The sequence below is a fragment of the Agelaius phoeniceus genome, chromosome 11 (genome assembly GCF_051311805.1).
Source record: "Agelaius phoeniceus isolate bAgePho1 chromosome 11, bAgePho1.hap1, whole genome shotgun sequence".
Lineage (NCBI taxonomy): Eukaryota > Metazoa > Chordata > Aves > Passeriformes > Icteridae > Agelaius > Agelaius phoeniceus.
Window position 1 is genome coordinate 7,942,878 of NC_135275.1, and position 20,909 is coordinate 7,963,786.

The 20,909-nt window shown below is 46.1% G+C and overlaps 1 protein-coding gene across 1 annotated transcript in view; it reads left to right on the top strand.

The window, feature by feature from the left end:
* The first annotated feature begins 6,097 nt into the window (after positions 1-6,097).
* The window catches only part of SFMBT1 (Scm like with four mbt domains 1), a 73,350-nt gene continuing 58,538 nt past the window's right edge, over positions 6,098-20,909 (top strand). Inside the window, exon 1 of the mRNA XM_054640294.2 lies at positions 6,098-6,199. The gene's annotated coding sequence lies outside the window, so the exon portion shown is untranslated. The remainder of the gene's footprint in view (positions 6,200-20,909) is intronic.

Below are 20,909 nucleotides of genomic sequence, written 5' to 3' on the forward strand. Positions count from 1 at the left end.
AAAAAGAAATGTATTCAAGCAGTAACAGAAGTGCTCCCAGTCCAGCTTTACCTTCAGAGCTGGGTGATGGTTTTTTGTTAGGTCATGGTTAGGGTCTCTTTGGGACTGTTTCACTGTTTCTTATGGGCTGGGGTGTTTCTCTTGTGCCATCTCACAGAGCTTCCAGAGGCAGCAGGAGATGCACAGAGACCTGGGAAAAGGTCTTTTTTACCAAAAAAGAAAGAGAGGACTGGAAGGAACTAGATTAGGGAGGAATAGAGCTTCTTGTATTTTTATCAGGCATCACAGATCTTCAGAGTTAGCAGTAATTTCCTATTTGGTACTCAGTGAGCTGGGGAAAGGGCATCAAGCACGTCTGCCTATAATTTAGGAAAACTGCAAGATTACTCATAGTTTCTCCCCTCATCTCTCCCAGGCTTTAGCCTGAGAAATTTATCCCTCTCTGTTGTGACCTGTGTGATGTGCCTTACACATGCAAAGTCTTCAGCTGTGTTAAAAATGTTAAAATTATTTTAGGATTTTCATAGTATGGAAAATATCCTAATATCTTAATTACTATCATAAACCTGGGGAACAGAGCTAATGGTGGACCTCATATACAGGCAGCTGTTGCACAAGTAGAAATTAAAACTCTCTGAAAAGCTAAGTCTAAATAGAATTTTAAAAGGGCAGGGGAAAATTACATATGTAAAATGAACAGCACCATGGCTGCTAAAGATCAGGTTTCTTCCATGAATTTATTCTTCTTATAGTTTTGGGAATTAATCTGAAATGTAAAATGAACCAAACAACCCAAGTAAGGTACAATAGATGCTAATAGGAAATAATAAAATAGAATGTACAGCAGTCAGGAGAAATGAGAAAGAAGCAAAAATGCAGGTGGAAAAAGCAGTCAAACATAAAAGATGCTCAGGAGGTGAACAGGGAGAAGGTGGAAGATGGGTGTCCTGTGCTGCAGAGACCAGGCTACAGAAGCTTTGCTCTTGCTGCCAGCTGAATGTCTAACTAAATGCCCAGTAGCCTCTTTGTTTGTCATTTACCTAAAATCACTAAAATGGTGTGGCCTGAAGCCTTCTTAAGCCAAGTTTAAAGTCTGTAAATCACAAAGCAGGCAGCTGGGGAAGGGAAGCTATGGAGCACATCACTTGGATCTGTTTCTTCCCTTCATCCTCAACCTGCTCAAGCATCTCTGCATGCCAACAAAGTGCCTTTGAAAGAGAACTGTCTCTAATATTTGGAAGAAAGTGTTGCCTCTGTAGCTATTAACATCCCCAGTGTCCACAGCATGCCCTGCTGGCACACCTGGCACCTGCTGCTAATGGCAGGGGCATCTTGAACCAGGCCACTGAAGGGGCTGGATGGTCTCATCTGCACCACCCCACGTGCCACCAGGGACAGCAAAGGGCAGAGTCCAAGTGGCTCTTCCTTTGTGCCTGCATTAGGGCTCCTTTGAGGATGAACTGATTGTCCTTCACAAGGCTGGCAGCTGACCCTTTCACCAGCACTACAACTGCCATAATGTTCAGGCCAAACAAAGTCTGAAAACAGGAAGAGCAAAGGAGAAGTCCAGGGATGTCACTCAGTCATGCACAGCAGGTTATCCTTTGGGTTAGCCTTAGTCTGATCCACTGGCCACAGAAATGGCAACTGCACATCTCTGGTTATTATCCCAGAGGTACAAAATGTGGAGAGCACTGAAGGTTAAAGAGCCCTTGGCAAATGTTCTTTAACACTGCAGTAGAATACTGCACATTCTGGAAGAAGACATGGAGTTCTAAGCTAACAGCATTTGCTGAGGAAGCCCCTGTAGTTATGGAAGACTTCATGAGCTCAAGCCACTGTCCAGCTCTCTGTGGAGAGTCAGACTGACTGGGCTTGGTCTCAGCTCAGCTTTGGGCATCCTGGGCATGCTGGTTTGCTCTGCAGCTCTTGTAAGGACCCTGTTTCCTCCACAAACACCAACTTCTGCCCCATTAATGGGCTGGGCTGCAGATGAAGATCACCAGGCATCCAAGGATTTCAGAAACCCTCTTGGATTCCCTATGTAAGACACAAATAGTAATTCCAGTAAGAAAAATACACGTTTTTCATACAGCTTTACTCAACCAAATCTACCCTATAAGTAAGGACAAAAGCTTTTAACCAACCTGTAACTAATTTGAATGAATACATCTGTAACTCAAAGCAGACACAGTGTTCCTGTAAATTAATTATCCCCACTTCACTGAAGGGGAATTCTCTGTTCCACGAGTTTCATTTGAGTACGAGCACAGAGCTGCAAACCCACACCAGTCCTGCTCTCAGTGCAGGGATGTACAGCTTGAGCCTGCTGTCTGTGCACAAAAAAATTCAGAGGGACTTCTTGGCACTTGCAGTCTACAGGAGTGTGGTGCTAATTAATGTAGCAAAACAAAGGCAAACTGAATGTTTCACTGAAAGGAGCAGAAAGCCCTGCTCAGGGAAACTGGCTGCACTTAAACCTGGGTACTGATTTTCTAATGCTGTTCACACAGCTTGAACACTTCAGCTTCAAAACAGGTCTCCCCTACTATAAGAGAACAAGTGAAGGAAAAGATGGTGTGATGCTAACAATATATGTGACTTACTGGATCAATTCAGGGAAAATTTGGAATTCCTCATTAATCACTTAATGTAAACAAAGAAAATTAGTTTTTGATGATCAGGAGGTTCCTAAAAGACATGTGGCTTATTTTGCATGAAGCATTCCAGTTTAATTTTGTATAAGAAATGGCCTACCACAGTCAGAAAAAATGTCCAAAACAGAAACAAGTGCCAAAACAGTGAGAGGTTGTAGGGAAACAGGTGAACCATTGTGGTTCTTGGAGATTCATGTGTCACCATGGACAGCTTTGGTTGAAGAAACAGGACATACTGAAGGATTTGTGGGTAGCCTGGAGCCAGGACATTTCACAGAAGCCCAGGAGCAGGCTGCTTTACAGGTACAACATTTGCCACCTTCCTATGTGCCCAAGTGTGGACAGGTTGCAAAGTGAGCTGCTGGAAAAGGTGAAACCTCTGAGCAGGCTGAATGGTAAATAATCTTAAAAAATAGGACAAGACGCGTATTTTTAAGGCATAGAATCTTAAACTGCCCTAGCACAATTGATCTATTGCCTGGAGTACCAGAAATGGGTTGGAATGTAATAGCAAGAAGTCATGCACTTAAAGATTAATTAGAATAACTGCGAGTGAGCTCAGAGGTTCATCAAATGTGAGATTACAAGAGGAGGAATCCAGGTATGTTATTGGTTGTAGGATAACTATGATGCCACTGTAATGTGGTCTTAAAAATGCTAATGTATTCTGGGATGCATTGAGTGAGGTATTTTCAGGAGACGGTGAGATATTAATATCGTGGTACAAGGCAGTTGTTAAGACCTTGTTTAGAACACTGCACACAGGGTAGAAGGTATAAAAGGACACTGGAGGAGTGGAAAACCTATTTGGAGAGAAGATTAAAAGCAAAGCAGAAAGACTGAGAATGGATGATCTAATTGCTATTTATAGGGACATTTTAGGTAAGTATCAGAGAAGCAAAGTTATTTAATTCAAAGGGCAAAATGGTAAAGACCTAATGGATATAAATTGGTAGTGAATACATTTACACTGGAAATTAGAAAGTTTCTAGTTTCAGAACAGTGGATGCTAGAAAAGCCTTGAAGATAAAAGTAAGGCACCTTGGCTGTCTGATGGCAGCTTAGTTACCCAGTTCATCCTCCAAACTGGATAATGAAATGGTATTGGGTTTCTCACAAATTGCCATTCCTGCAAAGAGGATATAAGGAGATTTAATCCCCGTGTGAGGAAATGTGTATTTGCAGTGTGTTAGCCCCGTGTTTCAGGAGTTTGCTAACGTGCCAGAAGGTCCAGCAAGATTCCACTTCCTTTCCGTGTCTTTTTAACCTCCAAATCACCAGAGATGACACAAAGTTAACGTGTCATGGAGCTGGCCAGGCGAAGGTTCTGTAAACAGCTGTCCTTCTGTGAGTGACGATTAATAGGACGTAGAAGATCGTTTAGATGTTTCACGGATCAGACTTGTGGGTCACGTTTCTTTCTCTACGCAGTTGTGTGTACCAAGGACTCATTTCCAGGATCGCCGAGCAGTCTGAAAGGGCGTGCTTCTTGCTCTTGCCAGCCTGGGAAGTTTGTGATACCTGACTTTTGAGCCTTTTGAGGTTTTCTTCCTGTTGCACACCAATTTGGGGCTTTTGCAGAACAAGTCCTCAGTTTCTTGGCGGCTGTGCTTAGGGGAGGGGGTGGCTGCCGTGCCTGGCGGTGGCCGCGGAGATGTTCCGGGCGACTGTCGGAGCCGGGCCGGGCTGGCCCGGGGCTGCCTGGAGCGGCGCTCGGTTATGCAGGCGGTGTCTGCTGGGACTGAATTAGGCGGTGCGGCAGCGCTTTCGTTTGAATAGTTAATTGCGCGGTGCCGGGCCGGGAGCGCTCGGCGGGGCCCTGCGGATCGGCATGGCGAGACCCCCCTCTAGTGGAGGGCCCGGGCCTCGCCCGCCCCTCGGCGGGAACGGCAGCGGGAGCGGGCGGGCCGGCGCTCCGGGAAACGGAACCGCGGGCAAGAAGCGCTCCAGCCCCGCGGGGGCCGGCCTTGGGCAGCGCCGCGGCCGCTGCGAGCCCCGGGGCGGCTCCCGCCGGGCGCGGGCCCCGTTGTCCCGGGCGGCGGGCGCGCTGTGCTCGCTCCCGAGCGTCACGGGAAACGTCGTCGCTTTTTTAGTTCAAGCCAGTGGGAAACGGAGCTTTCTTATCCTCGTGGAGAGCAGCATCTCTCCTGCGAGAGGAGCTGCGTGGCCGGCTCCGTCCTGCTTGGCATCGCAGCGCATCGCTCAGGAGCAATGGGAGCCCGGCGCGTCTCGGCGGTGCCGCGGCGCGCAGAGCGGTGTGAGCGATCTGCCCGCTGGATGCGTAATGAGCAACTTCATGGTTCCATTCGTTCTTCCTGCCCGCTGTTCCGGCACTGCCGCTCTGGTTATTTGTTGGCACTTCTTTGCTCCAGAGACAAACCATACAGCTCACTCGATCCGCCCGCTCTTCGCCTCGAACACTCATTTCGGGTCGGTAGCAACTGGTGTCCGGCACGACGCGAGAGCACGTACGCACGGATAAGCCCCGGTGCCCGCGGGCTGGGCGAGCCGGCCGAGAGCCCGCGGCCCGGGAGCGCGTCCCCCCCGGCGGCGAGCGGACCGGAGCGCGGCCGCAGCGCTCCCGCCGCCGTCTCCGGCCGCCGCCGCCGGCGGGCGGATGCGCTCCCGGGGAGCGCAAAGGCTTTTCGCGCTCTGCTCCCGCTGTTCCCCGCCGACCGGCGGGCTCGTTGTCGGCCACGGCCTCGGTGCGGGCCGGCTGTGCGGATCGGGGCGGGGGGCTCTCCCTTTCCGCCCCTCCGTCCCCGCCGCACGGGCAGGAGCGCGGTGTTGCACAACCCGCTTCCTTTTTCTTTCGCTTCGCTGCGCCGCGGGCAGCGGCGGCGAGTGCGCGGGGCGCCGGTCTCCGCCCTGGGTGGGGGGAACGACACGGCCGGTGCCGCCCGCCCGCTCCTCGCCAACTGCGGCGCTGGCGCGGCCCCGCCGGCTGCGCGGCCCCGCGGGGGCTGGGGAGGGGGGGGCGCCGCCGGTCCCCGCGCCCCGACCGACGGGGCCGGCTCTCTCCGAGGGGAAGGGGACTAAATCCTCGCCGGGGCGGGGGGGATGGAGCCGGGACCGCGCATCCCGCGGCAGGCACCGACCGCCCGCTCGCCCGCCGGGCCGTGTCCCTTCCCGCGGCGCCCGGGCAGGGCGTGGACGCCCGCCCCGCCCCGGGAGAGTCGCGGCGGCGGCGCGTCCCGTTACCGGCGGCCGAGCCCGCGCTGCCCCCGGCGCGGCGGGAGCAGGTGTCCGGGGGCAGCAGCCCGGGACAGCGCGGCGGGGGCGGGGTCGGGGCCGGGCCCCGCGGGGCCGGGCGGGCGGAGGCGGCGGCGGCGGGCTCGGCGCGCCCGCGGCAGGAGGGAGCCGGAGCGCCCGAAAAGCCGTGAGGGGAGGGGAGGGCGGAGGGGCGGGAGGGGGGAGGCAGGCGGGCGGGCGGCGGGCGCATGCGCTCTGGCGGGCCGTGCCATATTGGAATGAGGCAGTGAGCGGAGCGCCGGGGAGCCCGAGCCCCGGCAGCAGCGCAGGGCTGGAAAAACTCCCCGCAGGTGAGGCGGGCGGCGGCGGCGCCCGCGCGCGGGCGGAGCGGCCCCGGGCGCAGCTGTTGGGGACGTTTTGCCGGCGGGGCGCGGGGCCCGGAGGGTTTTTCCGGGCTCACGAAGTTTGGATGCGGGAAAAAGGCGGCGAGGCAGGAGGAGGAGGAGGAGGAGGGAAGAGGCAGGCGGAGCGCGGCGGGGAGGCGGCAGCGGCAGCGCGGGGGGGACGCGCCTTCGGCCGCGCCGAGGAGCGATGCGCGGGGCTGGCCGGGCGCCGCCGCGCAACTGCCCGCGCGCAACTCTGCGCGCTCCCGCCAGGGGCCCGCGGCGTCCCGCGGCGCGCTCGGCCGAAGTTGCCCTCCCGGCCGGCCCCGCGCCCGCCCGAGGACGCGCCCGGCCCCCGCGGGAACTTTGTGCGCGCCGCGCCGCCGCCCCGGCGGGGCCGGTCCCTGCCCGCGCCCGCGGGGGGCCGAGCCCACCGAGCGCCTCTCGCTCGCCCCCCTCCCCCTCAAAATGGCGGTGGAAGGGGACCTTTAAACCCCGCGCCGCTCCGCTCCGCACCCCCGCCGGGCGCGGCCGCGCTCCGCTCGGCGCGGCGCGCGTCCCGCCCGGGGCAGCGGCTGGCGTCGGTCCCCGTCAAGTGGCCCGTCAGCGAGCGGCTCTCGCCTCCCGGTCGGGCTGGGTGGGTGGGTGTGGGGGGAGAGGGGCGGGCGCCGCCTCCGCGGCCGCGCCGCCGGCTCTCCCGCAGCGCCGCCGCCCGCGCTGCGGGGCCTGCGCTGCCGCGGGGCCGGGCATTGTGTGCGCGCCGCGCCCGCCGCCGCCGCTCCGCACCTCCGGCGGCTCCGCGCCCGGCGGCGCTCCGGCGAGCGACACACAGCCTTTGTCTCTCGGGGAGTCGGTCTGCGCTGCCCGCCGCTCCTGCACCTGAAGTCGTAAATCGGGCGCCGGTGACACTGCCCGGGCGGCCGCCGGGGATGCCCCGGGACGCCAACTTCGGGCTGGGGAGGGAGCGGCGCCGGGGCAGCGGCTGCGGGAGGGCTCCCGCCCGGGCAGCGCCCGCTGGAAGCGGCGGGGCGGAATGCCCGCATCGGAAGGACTGAGCAAGTTTTCCGTCTGTGGCTTTTGCAAACTTGCTACCAGCCCCCCCCCCCCCCCCACCCCCTACACAGTGGAAATAATGAAAGGAGAAGAAAAACAGCGCGGGCAGTTAATGGTGAATTTGTAACTACGTTCTCCGTTGCAGTTCTGCAAGGCCCTTATTTATTGAGAAATAGGCCAGTGATGTCTGTTTCACAGTCACATGTGTGCTTTAGCGAAACAATTACATCTACTTTGGAGAAACTTGTTGCCATTATAAAAAGGTTGTACATGGTAACCCTCGTGTCTGTCAGTTTCACCCACTCTGACAGCAGAATTCTGGTGGAAGATGTTTTGCAGCAGAAGAAAAGGCCTAACTTGCTGCTTCTTTGCTGCACCTTCCTTCCTTCATGGGAGCTGGCTGCTGTCAGTAGCCCAGGCAAACAGTTACCATAGCAAACAGTTCTGTGAGGCAGAGTATGAGGTGCACCACCAAAACTCACTCTGGAGAAAATGAGAGTCCACCTTGTAACTTCAGAAATACCATTGTTGCAACCTACGTAAGGTTTGCCATATGTGTGAACTGGTCAGAAAGGTCTGATTTGTAAGAGGAAAAGTTGTTAATGGCAAGAAGTCTTGCTCCTTCAGGAGTGGGGCGTAACTTGTAGCATCTACAGCATCTCATCCTGGCTGTGGTCTGTGATGACTGTTTCAAAATAGCCAACTGTTAGGACTAAGTGAATCAATGAGAAGATAAAAATAGATCAATTAACTGAAAGCCTAGGTTTCTTGTCTGGTAGGTGGTACTGACATGGATTTTACAATTAAAAAAATAAGTTTAAAAGTATCTGTCTATCTAAAAGATCATCTCTAGGGAGAACACTTGGTGGCCTTCCTGCCTTCGATTCAGCCACTTCCTCTTTTGCATTTGGTTTGTGAATTTGTTGCCGTGATTGAGGGATGAGAATGAAATCTGGTTCTTCCCAGAACCTGTGTTGGGAAGATGCTTATGGACAAGATGGACAACCAAATAAAGCTGCTCCCACTGCCTTTTTCAATGACTCAAAGTCAGGAGATGGCATGGGTGTGCTGGGAGAATGGCTTTGCCATTGTTTGGTGTGTCTGTGGCGGGCACTTACCCTGGGACACCTCAGGATCCTCTCCTGTTAGAGCTGACACGCTCCTCCTCATGGGACACAGCAGGGAAACAGTGGCACATCTCTGTAGTTATTGATCTTTATGGGCTTTCCTTTGCTGTTTTTTCCCCCTGTACTATTAATTTACCAGTATTGAGTTATCTTATCTGATTCGTAAACTGGCAAATCTCCTGAGCAATTGCTGCTGTGTGGAAAAGGTGGATTAAGTGAAAGCTGACATGTTAATGACTGATAGAGTTTGCAAGGTGTGATCTTTATATTCTGGGAGCCCTTTCACTGCCTCATGGGGAAGATGTTAATGAGTACTACAAAAACAACATGTGCCATGGTATGTTTTGGTACCACTTTCCAGAGGATTTTTTGTCATTTCATGGCAGACCAGTGACAACTGTAGACCACAACCTTTCTGTCGTGGTTGCCTTTTGAATCCACCGTGCTTGGAATTCACCTTAACATCATTGCTGTGCTTCCAGTTGTGAAGTTTGGCTGTGGCATGATCATCATGCAGTGATGCAGACATCAATACAGTCATTTGGTGCTGGCTCAAGTAATTGTCCTACAAGTGATGCACTTGAGGCACGTGGCATCTTAATTACACGAAGATGCTGACGGTGAAATGATTCATGTTAAATCCACTACAGTGTCCTTTAGGGGCATGGGAAAATTAAACCTGGAGGTGCTTAGCAAGGGGCATTTTGGGGAGAGAGCTTCCAGTGTCTAAAACCATAGGGCTTGCATTACATTCATTGTTCCTATAATGACACGGCAGCATTAATGCTACAGAATTGTCTTGGGATTTGGTTTCTTGACTTTTTAAGTGTGCAATTCTTTGTTGTATAGATTGGTCATTGACTTGAAACAGTGTAGCCTGTGCAAGTTACAAATGTTTTCTGGACCTATAACAGCTTTCTTTTGTGTTGTTCATCTGACTAATCTTGCTTGATGATTAGCAGATTTCATGTGTCATCTTTGTTTTGGTCTCTTGGAGCATCAGTGTTGCTGCTGGTAGTGGACTGGACTTTGTGCTCCTTTCCTTCTGCTTTTGGAGAGTGACTGTCAAGTTTTAAGTGTTTAAACTTGAAGTGGCTGTTATTGAAAGATTTTAAGGTCGTGGGGATTCTCCCTCTCAGGAATACTTTCTTACTTGAAAAGTAAAGAAATAGAATAAAAGGGAAGGAGTTGATTTTTTTGTTGTTGTTTTGACTCAAATGCTTGTTGAGATGGTGCTGAAGGCAAGCATTCTGTCAGTATGTGATATCCTGAAAATGTCCTGAATGTGACATTTAGCAGTTTGCATTCTTGAAGTTCAGAAAAAGTAAAAAATGAGAGTAAATTTTTGTCTTAAATTTATATTAGCATCTTATGATTTTTAAAGCCATGACATCAGTGCAATGATATTTTATTGTAATGATAGATTTTTGTGGCTTTAATCCATAATTCTTTCCACTTTCTTTATATTGATAAAACCTATGAAAGAAGCATTGAGATGCTAATTAATGCTCTTTTGATTTTAAAATAGTTTTGGTTCCCAGGGTACAGAATATAAATACATTTTTTTAAGTTGAATTTCATGCATGTGAGACACACGTTTTCTGTGTTGATTTTTCCTCCTTTTTCCCAGACTTTGCTCACAATCTTTGTGGATTGGTGGTGTTCATAAGATAATAATAGTAGCAATAGTAATAATACTAATAATAATCATCATCATCATCATAGTAACAATTATCATCATTGTTTTGCCCCTATTTATGGGTGAGATTGTGGTTTTTTAAGTGTTCCTAGTAAAGGCTGGTCTGTAGAATTAAAGCATTACAGCATGAATTTTTCTCTGCATCCTTAATAGGACATCTCTTAGGGGAATTACATGTTTGAATAGTTTAAATGTTCCCCTGTGAGAAAGGAGGGTGTGAACTTAGGCTGGAACAAGATATTGTGCCTATCAGTTGGGACTCTCCAGGTGACTCTCCACATCTCTGGGAAATTAGTGAATTTTAACTAATGCAAAGCTGCATGGTGGCTCCTGAATGGTAGGGGAATGCTTTAACAACCTTTGAAGGTGGAAAGCCATAAGTCTTCAGGGTACTTTTCTGCTTTGTTTGGCTTGGGATTGTTGGATTGTCACCCACAGACACCAGTGAGTGATAGTGGGCCCTGGAGAACATTAAAGATAGACTCTGAAATTGTTAGGCTTTGTGTTTTGCCAGATCATTGCACCTGCGTAAGCAGTATGATAAATGATATAATTGTTAGATGTGATGATTGTTTAGTAATTAAATATAATTATTGTGTAATCATAAGAAGAATCATGAGAACCTATGTTAGAAATTTAAGGGGGAGCCACGAGGAGCCATGCTTGGCTGGAATCTATGTATACAATAGAACAATATAAGTTTAATAATTAACATGAAAGTTATATAATAATAGAATATAAAAACATGTTCATCCCGAACGTATGGTCGGAGTCAGATTTGGGTTGAATACCCCTGACACCCAGAGCTCTTAATAAAAGCACCTGCATATAATCATTTTCATGGTTATGTGTTTCTGAATGCTAACATGAGGAGTGGTCAGCTGTGCATAAAAAGGCGGCCTGGGCCCTACACAGCCCAGGTGCCAAGGTCTCTTTGTTCACCTGTCTGCCCCTCCTCTTGTTCCCTTTCTTTACATCTTGTGAATTGTCTGGGATGTCTTCATTTGTCTTTTCATGGAGACAGTGATGTTCAGCTTTATTTTCCCTGTGAAAATAATCATCCTAGTACAACACCTGTTGGATCTTGGTGTCACAGAAACCCCAGACCCTCAGTCATGTTTTGTTGACTTGGTTTGGGGAAGAGTCCTGAGAGGAGAGCCAAAAAACTGCACACATGCAGGTATTCCATGTTGATCTCGTGAGTCTGGTTGCTGGGATAAGCAGGTAAGCAATAATGTTAAAGCCTGAAGCAGGAAGGGCTTCAGTGAGGTTTGCAGTAGCACAACCATCTCTTCTGCAATTCCTCACTCTGGTACTGGGATTTCTGCTCTTTAAGTGTGGTTTTTTTATAAGACAGAGCATCCTTAAGTGACACAAGGTTTTTGCTGCATGGATTACTTGTGGTAAATAATGCACAAGTAAGAGATTTCCCTTCACTTAAAGTTGGTGGGAGCCATATTTTTTTTTTTTTTGGTTTTTCTACCCATTGGGATATGGCACATGGACAGGTTGCAGATGCTTTTACCTACAGTGCAGGTGAGTTGTAACTACAAAGGTAATCTCAGCAATTTGTTCAGATTATATGGACATTTAAAATGTGATTATTGTCCCTAGAGTCATCCTGAGCAGCAGTTTGCTGGTGTTCAAGGTCATTGTTTATATTGCTGTGGCACTTCATTTACACTGGTTTATTTGCTGTTACACTTGAGAACACTTCTGTTCACTACAGAAATGATCTCTTTCTTCAAACAGATGAGTTGGGAAGGAGATTAGTGGAATGTGATGTTATCTAAAAACGATGCAGCTATTAAACCAGCTTTGAGATTCTCTGAGAGTACTGATCAGTGAGAGAAGAGATGCATCTTGGATTATATTTTTCTCTGAGAGTAAATGATGCAGGGCTGAGTGACCTCCTCTTCCATTTTGGCTGATTGGAGTTGAGGGCTCTCAGCATATCTCAAGAGGTGCTCTGTCTTGCAGAACTGGGTCATTGGTTGAAAATAATGGTGGTGGTGGGGAACCCTGCAAGGTTTTGCTGTTTGTCACTTAATCCTTTCCAAGGATGTGAGGGACTGCAGCAGTGATCCTGAGGTAGATATCAAGTGGATTGGAGAAGACGAACTCTGTCTTGATGTATTGAGAGGCTTCAGTCACTCTTTCTTCTGGCAATGGGTGACAGAAAGCCATAAATAGCACCTTCAGATTTGTCATTGTTTCCAGAAGAAACCAATCAAGTCAGGAAGTGAAGGCACTTCCCCTCTGCTGCTGGGTGCACATTTATTACAAATGGCTCTGTGGGTGTCTCACCTCTCTGTGCTGGAGCAGGTGATGCTCTGGCATTTCTTATCTTTTATCTTGACCTGGGAAAATACATACAATTGTACAATTTATTTTTTTATTATATGGTGTATTTTTTCTTTTTGTTGCCTGGCTGAATGAAATCCCTTTAGGATTCCCCACCTCCTTGGGAGCTGTAGTAATGTGCACGTTTGCAGCTCAAGCATGCACTTTGCTCTCTGCACAGGGAGCTGTGGCCTCTGGTTTAAAAAAAGAAACTTATTTGTCTTGAGATTATAAAAAAAAATTTAAAAAATTTTAAATCTAAGGACTGTGAAACTCCATTATACTGTAAAGCTTTGTCTGAAACCATTGTGGTTTTTTGAGAGTATCTTTGGTGTCAAAGCAACTTTTGAAAGGAGGCCAACACTGGCTTTAGTGCCCAATAACTTTGAATGAGGACCTGGTGCTGAAAAAGCTGACATGTTTCACAGCAGTATGGAAAAATGCTAGTGAAGCCTGACAGGGGTATGTGCTACAGGCTTTCCCTCACATATATGTAAATATTAGTGTTTATTTTTCCCTAATGTCACGTTCTAAGCATGCCCCCATTAATGTGTTAAGCACTGAATTGTTGAAATGGTGTTTTTAAGTAAATTACAGGGCCTGTCATTAGGTTCCTAAAGAAACGTCCCGGTAGGGAATGCCAAGCACACAGGCAGGGGGAGAACATGGAGATGCTTCCTTGCAGTTGGGCCAGCAAAACTCACAGAATGCACAGCCTAAAAAAGAAATTATTGAGGGAGGCAGTGATTCCTTCCAGGATTAACTCTGCTCATTGCTCTTTAAAGTGTTACCATGAGGGTTAAACTAATGGCCCTAAGAAATAATGCAAGCCCAGGATCAGTCACAAGTGTTACAGATCCAGCACTAATTGGCCAATTGAACCGAGCTAATCAACTCCTTTTAAATGGATGTGACCATGGGCACGAGCACAGGGAAATCTTCCCCTCTTCCAGGGGGAGGTTTTTCTCCTCTTTTTGCATAACAAAATCCAATCAATTTAGCTGTGAGTCTTTTTAGTCCAGTGGCCGTGAGCAAAATTCTTCTTTTTCATGTGAGTATTTTATATCATAAGTTATTTGTTAAACTTTTAAAATAGATTTTGGGGAGGGAGAAGGAGCTTAATTTTGTATTCTCCTTTTTTCTTGTGGGCAAATCTTACATTTTGAACTTATTTCTTAGCAAATTTAAGCATATATTTTGTCACTCCCCTTAATGAAAAGCAGTGTATTTAGGGAAGTGGTTTGGTTGAAGCACATGAGTCTAGTTTGTTTTGATAATAAGCCAGTTCTAGATAATTCTAGCCTCACTGCAAGTGTAGAGAGAGTGTGTCCAACAGCTGCTTTGTCTGGTTTTGATTTTTTTACTGGTTCATCTTATGTAAGAAAGAGATAATGATTGGAAACTGAAGAATCAAGGACAGTTGTTTCTTCTTCTGGTCTTCATACAAAGAAAAAAGTCAGCAGAGTAACAGCTGGAAGGGCAAGGTGACAATAAAAGCCACAAATTTTGAAACTCTATGGTTTGAACTCTCCTTGGTTTCATTCTATGTTCTTACTTAATGAATACCAGAATATTGGGGTTTTTTGTTTCTGCCTTCTCTGTATATGCTTTTAAGGTAAGAATACTCATTATCCTATTAAAGTGTACTTTTATTTCTAACTGAAGTTCGATTTCCATCTAAAAGCAACTTGACAAAAATTATAATTCTTATGATTATCCAATAAGAAGTGCTGAAATTATCTTTTCATAGTAAATCTAAGTTTTTATTTCTATAGTCAGATTTAATCTTTTGCCTTTATATTTTGTTTCAAAACAGTGGTTGCATTTACTGGGAACTATTTTTAGGTTATTGAGAAATAGTAGTATTGCATAGTTTAGTATGCTTTTATTTAAGGCAATTTATATAAATGCTTTTCCTTTTGTGCTGTGATGTAGGTAATGACATCAAAATACACTTTGTTAGTTGTGATCATTCTTACATGCAAATGTGGATGTAGATAATATTGCAGAAAAAAATAACTTTCTCTCAATTATTGAAGGCATCTTTATAGAAAAATGGCAGCATTGTTGCTTCTGAAGAGGTACAGGTTTAGAAGCTGGGTCACAGTGGTTGCAGTGGTCAGGCTGGATCAGTCTCTGAATGAAGCAGTGTTTTTTGGGTTTCAAGGACTAATGGTGTATGATTTCTTCATTATCTGCCTTGCCTTAATGCATCTGACAAACAGCATGGCAAAATCCATTTCAGTGTGTAAAGTTAACCTTTCTGAGTCTCTACCTTAGCAGTGAGATTTGAAACAAAAATCCCCTGCGGTGGCTCTCGGGCGTGGCTGAGAAATTTCCTTGCATTGCTGGGGCAAGAGTGGCTTCAAGTCTAGCTGATATTGGCATGGTCATGAAAATTGCCATAGTGTGTCAGATCAGACCCCCAGCCCTGTGTCTCACCTCTGCAATCTCTTGAGATGAGGATGAGGGTCAGTGAGGTGGAGCTCAGCACGCTCTGTGCCGACCCAGGAGCCGGGGGCTGGAGCTGTTCCCTGCTCTGAAGCCACACCTGGTTATGGGTCTGCACTTTATTCTGTGCCATGTCAAAAGGTGCTCAGTCTGTGCTTTCTGCTCCTTGTGGTGGGAGAAATAGGGAATAATCTTTCCTCATACATCTTTTTGATCCTAGTTCTGAATTTGCACAGCCCTTGTGCTCTCCCATAGTTGCTCTATTCAGCTCAAAGAAGGAACCTCGTGTGTTGTACTGAAGATGCTGGAGCCCATCTGGAGCTTGTGTGTGCAGGGCTCTTCCTGATTGTGGGTGTTTCTTACCTTTGCTATAAAACTGAGTTATACATCCATCCCTATTAGAATAGAAGTATTTCAAGCCTCCGGTGCTCTTTCTTACCTCTTTTTGTGCATCTTTTAGTGTTTCCATGGCTCTTTGACACCAGCACTACAGGCTGTCTCAAGTGGCTCTGGATTTCTAGAGTTGTAGTACAATGTTTGTTGTTTTTTTATCCGTTCCTTGGGGCTCTTAATGAGTATGAAATTGATGTTCCTAGAGAATTAGTTGTAACAGCTTCAAAATTCCGAGTTGCAGTAGCTAATTTAGATCACATTGTATAGGTGAGGTTATTTCTTTTTCTATGTCTTATTATCTTGCCTTTAATTTCATCTGCTATTATTCTTCTGCTGTTCTTAGCAAACAGCATTTATTTTTCATCTCTTGAATGGTTCTGTATTGTCCTAAAACTTTGCACTCATTTAATGTTTGTGTGCTTCCCTTGAAAAGCAGGACACTGCACAGACATTAGTCCTCCTGGTATTGTGAACAAATGCTTTTTCTTTCTATCATTATTTCATGTCTTTATAATCAGCCTGTTAAGTATGAGATGTACCAGAAGATGCTCCACAATATTTCAAGTCTCCTTGGATGAGAGCACCCTCTGATCTGAGGTGATCGCTTGGGTTTGGGTTTGGCCTTAATGCCCAGATTGTTTTATCTGCTTTCTAAAACTCTTACTTCTTGACAAATTGGTTGATAAATCACCTTCATTTAATGAAGTGCTACCATTTAGTGATCTTTAACTAGATCTGCTGTGCAGCATATGCTATAGAATTTAACACTGATATTTTCAACATTTAAAAAATATTATCCTGAAGTTCCCAGGTTGTGAATTTTTGAAATGCTGTTAATTCAGATATGTATTCCCAGACACCAGGCCTACATGCTGTGGTGTGAATAGATCAGTGGGTGCTTCAGTTTGGAAAAGGACAAAATGCACATCCCTGGTCTGGAAGAACGAGATTAAATCAGTCTCCTTGTGGTGGCTCCACGGTGCCTTGTGGCCACACCTGTGAGATGGGCACAGGAGAAAATGCACCTTACATTAGTCCCTATTGGATGGGAATGTGCCACAATCCAAAGGGTTTCTGTACCATGTGATTTACTTTGCTATAAGGTAATAAGTATGTTGGAGATTGTTGAACTAAGAAAAGTGATTTCATTTTGCTTTTAATGAGTGTTTTTCTGTTGCCCTTTAGAAAAATCCATTCACTCTTTGTCTGTACCTCAGCAGTTTTCTGTTCATTTTGTGTCCATTCACTTCTTCTGGGTGTGCCCAGCCCTCATATCAGGGAAGGACCTTTTAATCTTTTGTGTTTAGACGACCCTTTTTATAACCATAAAGGCTAACAAAGTACCTTACCAAGAATTAAAGTTAAGATGTTGCAGAGATGTTGACCTCAGCTTTGGAAAGCTTTTAGGGAGTATTTTTCCAGGCCAGTTCTTCACTCAGTTGATGCTCTTGCTTTGCATAGAGATCTGATAATTCATTTTTTTACATCCCTGTTGCTCCTGGAGCGATTGTGGCAGTGCTGGGCTGAGCAATTTCCGGTTGCTGCTGAGGGCAGCACTTCAGTGGAGATGGTGTAATTTACATCCAGGGCTGCACTTGCCACTTCATGTGTTCCAGCAGCTCCATTTCTATAGGGAGCAAATCAAAACAGACTTGGGCTGTCAGCAGAGATGTGGTTTTTAAACACAACCAGACGAACGGTTTTCTTTTCCATTTAATCAAGAGTTTATTTAAAATTGAATGTCACAGCAGAAGCATGTGATTATAACATATACAGGTATTTCTAGTGGGTTTAGCTCTAAAGAACTTCCATGGGCTACACTTAGATGCAGAATACTGACATGGGGGAAGAAAATGCAGGAGACTTGATGAAATAACTTCATAAGGCAGCGTTTTCAGGACAAAGGTGTCCTTTGGTTTTTCTGAGGCGCTGGGTTTTTTTACATCCTGCTACAGTATTAAAATTCTGTTTTAATGATCACAACTAATGATTCAAAAGTTGAAGTGGAACTTGAATAGAAGAGTATTATCTCTCTTTTGTATGTATTAATGAAACAAGGTTGCATGTGACAGCACGGTGATGTCTGAAAAAATACATGTTGAACTTTGCAGGGAAAGGGCTGCAAAAATAATTCAGTGGGGGGGAAAAAAAGTATGAATTTGAAAACACTTTTTATGACAGTGTAAATGTTCCAGTGTTGTCAGGATCAAGCTTTGAAATTGTACTCCTAAAAATAGAGAAATCTTTTTCAGTTGCACTGCCTTTTGAGCCCTTAGGCTCAAGTCTTGTTTTTCTCTCTGTATGAACAGACATGAAGGAAAAAAAAATCTTAAAATGAGAACAGATTTTCTTGTAATTTTACCATTCCTGATGTTGGGGTAATAAGAGCATCATCCCTTACTGTGAGCTCTTGACTAAAACCCTGTGCATTAACTCTTCTTGGGCCTGTAGGCCTGTTAATGTTTTTGTGATTCAAAATGTGTAGTTGAAAGCTGTTGTCTTTCTTTTTTTGTTCTTTTTTTTTTCCCTTCCTTTTTAAGCTTTCAGTACTTTTCAAAGGGAGTAATGAGAAGGGAGCACATCAGTTAATGAGCAATAAAAAAGGCAAGGCCATATTTTTGTGGCATTGCCTAGAGAGAGAGAATTCCATGGTTTAGCACAGCTCGTAATACAGTAATTCTATTGGGGGGGAAGATCTGGGGGAAAGCTGTGTTCTGCCATCACAGTTTGCCTGTGCAAGGAGTGGTAGGTGACTCAAAGGGAGCTTTAGCAAGTGAAAACAGCATGGCCAGTGCATGGATGGTGCAGGCACAGCTCAGGAGCTGCAGTGGAAGTAGGTGCCTGTCTGGCTCTGTCAGAGGGTTTGAAGATCATGTTTGGTTGAAGATGTTCCAAGATCGTATGAGGGGACTTATGATGATTATTTATGTTGATGCCTGAAGTCTCTTGGGATTAATCAATCCAGGAAGACCTATACTGGCATTATAGCCAGCCAAGTGTGTATGTTTTTCTCAGTTTTCTGCAGTTCAAGTGCCACATTTAAAGCCTTGTTACTCTGAGATGTTTTCTCAGCCTGTTATGAAACTTCACTTACTTCACTTGAAAGGTTTGGGTACTCTTTAGCACCTAAAGTGTATGAAGTAATCCAGGCTGTGAGAAGGAACCATATTTCTGTGCTTTTAGGCTCTTGTTATTTCTGCTTGGACATAATGTTAAGAGATGTGCTGGCAGTGGAACTGAAATAGTGGCTGGGTTCTGCTCGGTCAGTACTGATAGCTGGAGAGGGATTTTCTTTTCACACACCAGAAGTTGTGTCAGGGCATCAGGCAGCCAGGAGCAGGTATTGCTGACACAATGGCAGTGTATTCAAGCCAGCTGGTCTTTGTGAGATTTGTTGGATCTCACAGGTAGAATGAAAAATATGTTATGGTACCCAGATCTGTAATTTCCCATAGAACTGTGTGTCCTGTAAATATCTGCTGGTTGAGCAGACTTCTTCTAAGAGATTTGTGATGGAACTTGGACATTGATATTTCTGGGTTGCCTTCAGGTAAAAAGGGAATTTTTTGTATATTATCCTTATAAGGCACCTCCTCTAGATATGCATGCATTTCCATTAAAAACCCATTTGCTAATCTGAGCTGGAACCCTTTTAAAACAAAATGTGAATAAAATCTTGGAAAGCAGTGGGAGATCTCAGGACTCTACAGTGAAAGGATTGAACTCTGCCATCCACAGCCTCTTATGAATAAAGTTAGCCTTCTAAAGATAAAAGAAAATTCAATTACAAAGCAAGGAGGAGAGTGAAGGGGTGTAATTAAAACACATAATCTTAAAAACAATATGACCAGCACACTCCTTTTTTTTCATGCTTTTTCATGTTATATTTAAAGCAGCCTGCTTTGTGTGTGCAGTTGCTATTCCTTAAGATTATTGATTTAGTTTCCTGGGGGAAACACTTTTGAGAGGATGTGAAAAGGATGACGTCTGTTGGTGTGATTTCACACGAGCATTCTACTTAAGGCAGTTTGCTGGAGAGTTTTCTTTCTCTGCTTGCTAATCTTTCTTTGACCAAAAAGAAAAAACAAAAAGGGGCTGAAATGAAGTGCTGCTTCTCCTTTTTTCTCACGCTAGCAGCAGTTGTCCTGTCAGCCCGAGTGCTGCAGGCAGCAGGAGGAACCAGAGGCAGCACAGGGACAGCTCATTCTCCCTCTCACATCCAATTCAGCACTTGGTTCCCAAAGTTCACCAGTTTGGACCTGGATTTTCAGAGCATTTGGAGTCCAACTCCCACTGAAGGGATCCACAGAGGTGCCTAAAGCCTTGGATAGGATGTATAGCCCAAGGTCCCATTAGCCTGGGAACTGGAGAAACCTCTCTGGAGTTCTGGGCTAATGGGTGCTGTAGTAAATACACATCTGCTCTGCTGTTCCTCTGCTAATTAGCGGCTTATGCTAATGGCAGGAGTTAGGTTAGACCACCTATCTTCTTGGTAGTGAGGCAGTCCTTGGCTTGAGTTACAGCATTTCTTTATCAGGACTGGCTTTTATGGTAGAAATATTGAGATTCTGTCTACAGCAGGGTGAGGTGGTGGCACACACGGAGCTGCTCTGCAGCTGGGTCAGAGAGGAGCCTGTAGGTGCTCATGAGTGATTGAAGGTGACAGGCTGTCCATCTTCAGAGCTCCTTCCTGCAGGAACTGCAGCTGGTTTGATTTCACAAGCAGGGATGATGCCTGATTTGATGGAGAGGAAGAAGCTGTGAGGAAGGAAATGTGGGAGGAACTGGCAAAAGAAAAATGAGGATGAGTATAGAGATGAGGGTTGAACATGAACTTGACAGTTGAGAGGTTTCAGAAAGTCTTTTGAATGCTCTGCTCTTAATACCATTCAGAAACTCATCTCTTTCCCAGCATTCTAGAGATTAATATTACACATTCCTTTGATTTTTGAATATTTTAGGCTGATAGCTTGATAAAATATTAGTGGTATTATTTCATAAATTATTTTGTGGAAAAAAATTCTCTGTTAGGGAAATATTTTGAATTATTGTAAAGAAAGTCTTCATTTCTTATAGCAGTTGATGTGCATGTTTTGTTATCTGCATAAATACTGTGTGCAAGCCTAAAGAAAAATTGCTTGAGTAAACTTTAAGTCATGAGGTTTCTTAGTCAAAAAACATTCTTGCCTCTATTCATCTTTTACCTGGAATACCTTATGTCCTGTTTGTCTGCTTTTGTAAAAATAGCTTGTGCCATCAATTCAGTTCCTTTGATAAAACTAATTATTAGAAGATATGCAATCAGAAACTAAAAGCAGGTATGCTTTTCAGCTGGAGGGAGCAAGTGTGTAATCACTGCTCAGAGAACAGGTTCCTGAATTCAGGTTGCAACCAGTGCATTTGCGTTTTGAATCTACAAAAAAAAACCATCACAATCCTTTCAGAAAAAGTCAGTGGAAAACCTGTTTCTGCAAGAGATGAGCTTGCTTGTTTTCTCCTGATCTGCTGGGAGATAGAAATGGAGGAACCTCAGCATGTTGATAGTGCTTTTCATGGATTGAAACACTGAGTGTGACTCGGATCCTTCCCTCAGGATGTGTTTCCTGGCAGC